The 9,112-nt window shown below is 46.1% G+C and overlaps 1 protein-coding gene across 2 annotated transcripts in view; it reads left to right on the top strand.

The window, feature by feature from the left end:
• The first annotated feature begins 1,024 nt into the window (after nucleotides 1-1,024).
• The window catches only part of AMER2 (APC membrane recruitment protein 2), a 31,957-nt gene continuing 23,869 nt past the window's right edge, over nucleotides 1,025-9,112 (top strand). For both annotated transcript variants that reach the window (XM_080376393.1, XM_080376394.1), the window contains exon 1: nucleotides 1,025-9,112. This exon is cut by the window's right edge. The gene's annotated coding sequence lies outside the window, so the exon portion shown is untranslated.

Raw genomic sequence — 9,112 nt, 5'->3', positions numbered from 1 at the left:
AGCTCCAGGTTCTTCTGCTATGACCTACCAGGGCAGCACAAAGCCCGTGCCATGCCTTGGGCTGGTGCCTGCCTCCACCAGCTCCCTCGGGAAAGCCGCGTGTGTGTTGTTCTGCCTTTGCTTTTCCTGCAGCAGCCTGTGTGAATGTAGGGGCAGTTCCCAACCCTGCCCCTGCCACCGTGTCCTGGTGCTCCCTGTGGGTCTGTGGGAAGGGAGAGGGGGCTCTTGGCTTTGGGGAACTGGGCCTGCATCCAAACTGCTGTGCAGGTGAGCCCTGGACAATGTGAAAGCCCTGGCTGGGGTTTACATGGCAAATAAGCCGGTATCTGTAGCGAGAGGGTTTAGGCAGAAACATGCACAGGGTTGCAGGCTGGGACTGCAGCGCTAGCTGCCTCACAGGAGCCCTTCCTCAAACAGCCAAAGAAAGGGGATTTAGAAATGAAAAGAAACCTGAAATAATGACTTACGGATAAATTTTCCCAGCCTGTCCTCGCTCCTTTTGGGGTGTTGTCTGTTTCCAAGGTATTACACATTTTAATAACATAAATCTTAAAATCCTTACTCTTTCACAAATGGAGATGAGCATGGTGGTCTTGCAGCCTTCTGCCCACTTCCAAAAGCTTCGGTTCCTCTTTGACACACTTGCTCAGGAGGGGTCCTATGATAGTGAAATGTTGGTGGGGTGTTTCTGAACACCTTCACTGCTTCTAACAAGTGCTGCTACCTCCTTGCTTGTGAAGGACAAGTCTCTGTGGACATAGCTGCAAGTGAGGAGTCTAAGGGAGCAAAAGCTTCAAACTTTCTAATTATATACTGCACTGAAATGTATAATTCATACTTAGGAGGATTGTGTACAGATTTTTGTTGCATTGTATAATTTGTGCATATGATCCTGTAGGTCCTCTGTGAATGTCTTTATTCTTTTTTCTTATTAAAAAACAAAAAACATTTTCCTGTTTTCTCATTTTCCTAGAATTTGCCAATTGTTTGTAATTAGACTTGTCTTAGATGTCTTAGATGTCTTAGATGTAATGTTCCCTGTTTCTTGCTAGCTGGGACATGCTTGAATTGGGAGTGTGAACAAATATCATCTCAGTGCATGAAGATTTAATGGCAAAATATCAGAGTCCTTTGCATGCGACAGTGCTTGTTGTACCTAACTGCTATGGGTTTATAGTGGAGGTCCTACAGATGATGTCCTGCTGCTCCCTACACTAGTTTAGTCATCTTCAATGCTGTTGGTTACCCACAGCTCTCGCCAACTTGAAGAGGCTTCGTAGGTGTGCAGTGCTTCAGAAGCTGAGACGTCTTAAGGAAAATAAATATGGACTTGATTAGCTGTCACATAGGTTGAAGAGTGCTGATCTTTTTCTGCTTTCTCTCTTGTTTTTTCTAGAGCCAGAAATCTTACATCTTTGCTTTAATAGCCTCTACTTAATACACAACTGATATCTCTCCTTCATGTAGTATCTAAACATGATCTCTTTTTCCTGTCGGTAACTGAGTTTTTCATTCATGTCCCACATGAACCCATGCAGCTTGTATCTCCAGTGTTTTCAGCAGCAGCTTACACGATCCTGTGCCCTTTCCTAATATCCTTAATCTCTGTTTCTGGCAAATAGAATAGTGACCTACTTTGGTTTTTTTTTCCTGAAGGCAGGAAAATAAAGTGCACGTGATAGAGCAGCAACTGCTGTTTCCTGACAGTGAGCAAAGGGCTGTAGTGCCCCTGGCTCAGGGCACTGCTACACCTGCTCCTGCTTTTACATCCCCCTCACCCTCCTCCATGCGTGTGAGCACTTGCTGTGCTCCCATCTCTGGTGCTTGGGTGCCATCACCCAGGTCTGGGCAAAACAGAGGAGAAGGGATTGCTGGCAGGGAGGGATGATTAATTACAGGGGAAAAAGGACGCAGGGGCCACAATCCCCTCTGTCAGTGCTCCCTGATGCAGCAGCGACTCCTGCTCCCAAAGCCAGAAAGATGCCCATGGCTCTTGAACATGTGCTGTATATCATGGTCCTCTTATTTGACCTCTACTTGAGCTACCAGTTACTTGGAAAATGTGTGGGGAGTAGGGACCATTGCATAGCATTCGCTTTGCAGTATGGGGGGAAAGAGGGTGTCTTTCCCATGGTTCCCTCCCCCTCCCTTTCTTCAGTGGGTAATAGTGTCAGTGTTGACTCATCAACCTACTTGCTTCATGGGCATCTTCCAGGAGCTCCAGTGCTTCACAAGACTGTCATACAGTGATGAAAGCTAGACACAAAAATAGAAAATCAATAGTGTGCAAGCAGTCTCCTCCCACATGTGCTTTTGAAAATCTCCCCCACAACCTCTTGCATCAACACTAACCAGATTTAACCTATAAATCTGCTGCACTTAATCCCCCTGAGTACCTCTCCAGCACTCGTCTCTCATCCCCAACTTAAGCAACCTTATTGACAGATGCACACACAAACAACTTTCCCCCCTGCCCTCAATCCTCCATTGTTCACAAACAACATATGACAACAGCTCTGGCAAGGCTGCATCCATCCTGCTTGCCCTCAATGTAGTGAACAGTTCAAAATGGGAGGATGGAGCTCTGCTCCTGCCTGGATTTCACAAAGCTCCTTGTGAGAGGAAGCCAGGCAGCCCATGGTCTCGAATTTGGGGGCTTATGTGGCCATCTCCAGCTTCCCTGCAAAGCCATGGCATGTATCTGCACAATTGCACAGTAGCGGCTGGATGTTTTACCCTTGGCTGGCTTTAATGCTGTCTTCAAGTCATTGTTTCAAAGCTGCCTGGTGCAACATCAAAGCAGCAGCCCAGACAAAGCACATTCAGGCTGGGAGCTGGGGTGGAAAGAGGGAAAATTTGCAGCAGAGCGATCAAGCAGGGTGTTTTTTCTTTGCTTCAATGGGAGTGAAGGGCATGCAGGAGACCTGCTGATGGAAGGAGTTTTATAGGTGTGAGCCTGGTTAGAGAGAAAAATCCACCTCAGAATGCTGTTAGCTGCTTTTTTATTTTTGATTGCCAAACTTTTTTAGTACATATTGATTGGAAGTGTTGAAAGGAATATTTGGACCAGGGCAACAGCATGAAGAGTTAACAGGGTATCTCAGATAAATGCATCGGCTCTTTTATGTAGTAAAAGACATGACTAAGCTGAGAATCCTAAGAACTAATCTCCATTTCAGATCTTGTTTAAGAGATTAATTATGGAATATCGTAGACCTAATTAAACACATAATCAAGGGCAAATAGGCACAGCCTTACACCAACTAACAGAAATATGAAAATTGTTGTGCTGGAACAGACTTCATTTCTGTGCTTGAAAAGCAACAAACATCCACAGCCTCTTACAGCTCTTGCATAGACGAAATCAGGAACAGCAAGAAAAAAGGTCTCAGTACATTAACCTACAAATTCTATAGTAAAGAAAAACTAATTACATTCTATAGTCACAATTACAGTGAGTTTTGTAGCTACCAAGAGGTCTTCCACTGGTTTTATCACTTGCACAACATCATCAATTTAAGGAATCTAAATTACCATAAACATATTAATTCACCTTATTATTAACCTGCTGAATAGCTGGAGAAACAGAAACCTGAGTACTGAAATGATGTGTCTGTGTTCTTCCACAAAACTGGTGAAAGAAAAAGTAACATAAATTAAGAGTCTTAACATTCAACTGTTCTGTCAGGATTTAAGGACTTAAGGAAGTTCTTTCAAAAACATACAAAAAAAAACGCCCCGGAGGAAGTGAAATCACAAATTTAACTAATTGAGACACATAATACCACGCTGGTCTTGTCACCTGGCAGCTTTTGGGTTTGACGATTTGTTTTTCATGAGCCCTCGTGAATTCCTTGTTGACTCTCCAACTCTTGGCCGCTTAGAAAAACTAAGTTTAATGAAATTCTCTGTCACAGTCACATCAGTTTGGCTCTGAATTCTGCAGTTACTCAAATCACACATGGCCGTTGAATCAATCATATCCTTAAGGAAGGGGCATACACACATACATATGTGTATGTGTTACACATAAGCTATTTAATTTCAAAGGTTTTCTGATGCCCTTTTCAGCTCCAGAGGGAAATGGTGTGGCTGCTTTTGCAGTGTAGGCATGGTGGTGATGACTTTTCCATCGGTGTGTGTGCTGGAGAAGCTGCTGGCTTTAGGTACAGATGTCCCTGCTCCTCTCCTCTGAGTCACCCCAGGTACTGGGGGACCATCTCCGGATGCAGCACTGCAGTGCAGCCGGTTTAGCCTTCCGCTTGGCTTTCCAGCCCATCTGTTTGATGTCTGCGCCTTTCATCAGCCCCAGACATTAGTCAGATCTCTGTTGCACACCAGCTTGTTCTCCCCTGCCCTTTGCTTGTTACTCCTGGTTTTCTTTTGCTCTTGTTCCTTTTTTGATAACTGGCCTATTTTGGGCATTGCATTTTATCCTCTGCTCCTGGAGGTGGTCCTTGAAAAACCTTGTCCTCTCCTGTTTTTTCTTTACTGCCTCAAAGAAATAAAGAAAGAAAGGTGTGCGCTGCTTTTAAGGACAAGAATATGAAGCATCTGTGTTTGAAAATAATGCTGAACACAATGTCTCTCACCTGCATGTGTGGGAAGAAAAGAAGTGAATAATTCGTCTGTATTATACTCAACTTTTGAAGGGTATCAAGGATAACTCCAAATTTACAGAGTACTTTTTCCTTTAAGGAATTTCTAAGGACTCAGCTGAGAAATGGCTGTAAATAAGGAAGGGATCGAAAACAAAAATCAGATGAAAGGGTTTACCTGGGACTTCTTGTGAAGCTCAACCACTTCCCAGGATGCCACATTCCTCTCTTAATGGTGTTTCCTTTTAACAGCCAGAGGAAACCATGAGATAAAGATCTGGAAGGGCCAGAAGATCAGCAACTGGTGAGCTGAACCAGCTCAGGCCATTAACAATGCCTTTGGGGACGAGAGCGGTAAGGAGGCCAGCTGGAATTTGGCTCATGGCAGACAAAGCCAGGAGTCCTTTGGGTGTTAAAGAGAACTCAAATAGTCTTAGTTCATGCAAAACTAGTAATTTTTTTCAAGGTTAATTTAGCTGTAAAACAAGTATCTTGGCCAGATTCATTTGCCTTTGCCTGGAAAGGACAAAAGAGAAAGGCATGAGTGGTTTTTTCCTTCCTCTAAGTGTCATGCAACACTACCTGCAAGTTCAGGGATATTTAATTCCCTTGATTTTCAGCCACGCATGGAAACTGGTGTGGAGTGAGAGTCTCAGTCACTTCTCATGGGACAAAGTAGCCTGAGGGGTGCTCTCCTCCTGCTCCAGCCATGGCAGCAAGGTGCCTCCTCTATCTGGAAAGCAGCAGAGGATGGGCAGTATTCGCAGCCTAGGAGGTGCCTGCGTGAACATAGGAGCATAGAATGTTTGGGTCAGAAGGGCCCTTAAAGATGGCCCACCCCCCCTGCCACGGGCAGGGACACCTCCCACCAGACCAGGCTGCTCACAGCCCCATCCAGCCTGGCCTTGAGCACTGCCAGGGATGGGGCAGCCACAGCTGCTCTGGGCAACCTGTGCCAGGGCCTCACCGCCATCACGGTAAAGAATTTTTTCCTTACATCTAATCCAGATCTACCCTCTTTCAGTTTAAAACCATTACCCCTTGTCCTGTCGCTACAGGCTCTACTAAAACATTTGTCCCCATCTTTCCTGTAGGCTCCTTTAGGTGCTGGAAGGCTGCTCTGAGGTGTCCCTGGAGCCTTCTCTTCTCCAGGCTGAACCACCCCAACTCTCTCAGCCTGTCTTCACAGGAGAGGTGCTCCAGCCCTCTGAGCATCTTCATAGCCCTCCTCTGGACTCCAACAAGTCCATATCCTTCTTATGCTAGGGGCTCCAGAGCTGAATGCAGTACTCCAGGTGAGGACTCATGAGAGCGGAGTAGAAGATGAGAATCCCCTCACTCGACCTGCTGGCCACGCTGCTTTTGATGCAGCCCAGGGTACGGTTGGCTTTCTGGGCTGTGAGTGCGCATTGCCGGCTCATGTTGACCTTCTTGTCCACCAACACTCCCAAGCCTTTCTCCTCAGGGCTGCTGTCAGTCCATTCCCCACTCAGCCTGTACTGGTGATTGGGATCGCCCTGACCCATGTGCAGGACCTTGTACTTGGCCATGTTGAACTGCATGAGGTTCGCACTGGCCCACCCCTCAGGCCTGTCAAGGTCCCTCTGGATGGCATCCCTTCCTTCCAGCGTGTCAACCGCACTACACAGCTTGGTGCCATCAGCAATCATTTGCAAGGCTTCCCTCCTTGTTGCTGCCACCAGGTTACACCTGTGTTAGTGCTGGTGAGACACCTCTGGAGCAGCTAGGTTTGGAGCTGACTTTCTGTTGCAGCACTCACGGCTGTTCCTGCCTTCAAAACATTATTTTGGACTGCTGGATGCTCCACCAGCCTGTGCTGCCTGTGCTCCAGCTGTGTTTCCAGCTTTGCTTTGCAGTAGGCTGCTTTTCAGTGCAACCGGTATGCTGATGGCCACCACAGAGGTGCAGGCGCTGGGGCTGGGGCAGGGTCTCCCTGCACCTGGGGTCTGGCCTCCTGGGGCACTGCTTGCGTGTGCATCGGCCGCAGTGTCACCTTGTGCTGCAGCTACGTTACATGTTAGAGAGGGAAGGCAAAGTGTGACCTCTGCATACTGTATTTTCTGTATGGCATGGCCTTATCATTTTCCTGTCCTCATCCATTCCTGCTTTTTAAAAACACCTTCATTTCTTAGCCCACCTGCTTTCTCATCTCAGTTAGTTGCAGAGCCACAAGAGCCCACGGAAGTCTCATGAGTGACATTGACTGAGCTCTGCCTCCCCAGGACCTTCTTCACTACCTCCAGCTACTTTTCCAGTTTATCCCCAGTGGACTACGAAGTGAACACCACTCTGCTTCCACTTTCCACAACTCCAGTGGTCAGGTACCTTCCTAATTAAACAGAGTTTGTGCACTTTTTATTTCAATAGCAAAGTTTTGCAGTATCAGGCCCAAACATTCCTTTGCCATGATGCCAGTAACACAGGCATATACCAGTGACCTTAATGTATGTGTAGCCACTGGAAGGTGACAGGTGACCATTCTGCTACTGAAATGGGGAAGACAACTATGGCGGTTTCCTTTCATGGTAAAAATCTATGGCTTTGTTCAGCTTTCCAGGAGAATGTGGAAAAAAATTGAAAAGATATCACGCTAAATGAGAGCTGTCTGGGAGAGTTGTTTCTCCCTAGAGCAGAACTAAGTCTTGTGTCATTTACTGCAAATAAAGTTAGTGGCTAAGATTTGCAAAAGTGAAAATGTTGGTGGCACGATGGGTCCTGCAGAGCCTCTGGGTGTGTGGCCTGTATCTACTCACACAGACCAAGCCCAGCATGCACCAGCTCCTTGTGCTTTGCATGATGTCAGAAGAGATTACTGTTTCTGTCCCAGGTTCAATAAAGTTATTCATATATTTATAAAAAAAAGGAAAAAAAAATAAACCATTTCCATTTTGGTAACAGTGGTTCATGATACACTTTTTATTCCAGAGAAACAACAGAAAGAGTTTCAAAAGCCTGCAGTTCCCTGGTGCAAAAACTCAAGAAATGTGCTCAGAAATGGCTGTTTCACAGACAAACGAGCCCCCATTTGTCCAGCTGAGTGGCTGGTGATGGGGCCAGAGCAAAGGAGTTTTGCAAATTTTTTTTTTTTTAATCCTTCTAAAAAGATTGCTGTCTTAATAAGACAGTAATCCACATGTGCTGTAATACTGGTTACTAATTAAATAATTTTGAGACTTAGAAATGCAGATAAATCAAGCACGGATTGAACTGATCTGGTAGTTTTAGTCTCTTTAGAAAATTCCCAGTTGAGTTTTTACAGAAAGCTGCTTACATGAGCACAGAGACAGGAAAAACACCTTTACAGCAATCACTGTTTACTCTGTGGAGCCTGTATATCTCTATATATCATCTAACAGTGATGTCTTTGCACACATTAAGGGGGAAAAATGATGTGATACATGAGATCAGTACTTTCTATAATTCAGTAATATCCAGTCTTTTCCACACGGGAGGTAAACCCATTCTTCCTCTTTGTTACTGACAGAAAGTATCAGCCTGGGACGAAGACCCAGGACTGCTAAGTGTGAGCTTATCAAACATGGCCCAGGATGCTCCCGGGGGCACCGTGTGTAACTTGGGCACAATGTGCCTTACCAGGAAGGATGCATTTGGCATCTCCCTCCATGCTGTCCATGACTCTCCTTTCCCTCTGGCTGCTTCCCCTGGAGGTGCTCCTCTCCCCTTGGAGGGCTGAGGGGCTGGGGTTAGAGGCGTTCGCTTCTGCAGTCCTCACGAGACCGACAGGAAAGGGGAACCCTGCCCTGGCTCCATGTAGCACCTCCAACCCCATGTTTCCCTGACTGTGCAAGAGGAATCTCCTCAGTGTTCCTCAGGCATCTCCAGCCACGGGGAATGGCAGCAACGGGGAACCAGGATTTTGGGAACCATCTCCCGAGCTGACCCAGGGCTGGCCACGCTACACCCAGCCACCCTCTCCAGCATCCCCACACTGAAATGTGTAGGCTCACTGCTCTGCTCCATCTTTGGCTCAGGCTTTGCAGGGCCTGGCTGAGCTCCGAGTTAAGTCAGATGGTATTTTTGTATTATGGCTTTGATTTTTGGTGCTTTCATTTAGCAGTTTATTAAGATGCTTAAATGCCAATGTAGGCACTCAAGTTATGGTTCATGCATGGTCTACATCTGTACTTCACACTTGAAAATGTGTTGATGTAAATTATTGGCAAGTGTAGCTCTCTACATCTCTGATAGCACTGTCTTACACAACCAGGTCCCCAGGGTTCTGCCTGATCCTGGTGTTACAGGTGCAGTATAAAAATAACTACAGTTTAAGGCCCTGCCTTTGTAATTTAGCCCAGTAGTATGATTGTCCAGCTGTGTCTTATAGCAGAAAACCCTCAGTACAGAGAAACACACCAAACAGAGACTTGTAGTGGCATGCTCTGGTCTTCTCCCTTTTAAATAAGGAGAGTGAAAAACACGTTACCAGTTGAATGAAGGCAGACAGAAGTGTTTGGTTATTGCTACCTGCCATT

This window comes from Falco punctatus (genome assembly GCF_963210335.1).
Source record: "Falco punctatus genome assembly, chromosome: 2".
In the NCBI taxonomy this organism is placed as follows: Eukaryota; Metazoa; Chordata; class Aves; order Falconiformes; family Falconidae; genus Falco; species Falco punctatus.
This window is presented reverse-complemented; position numbering and strand designations above follow the sequence as displayed.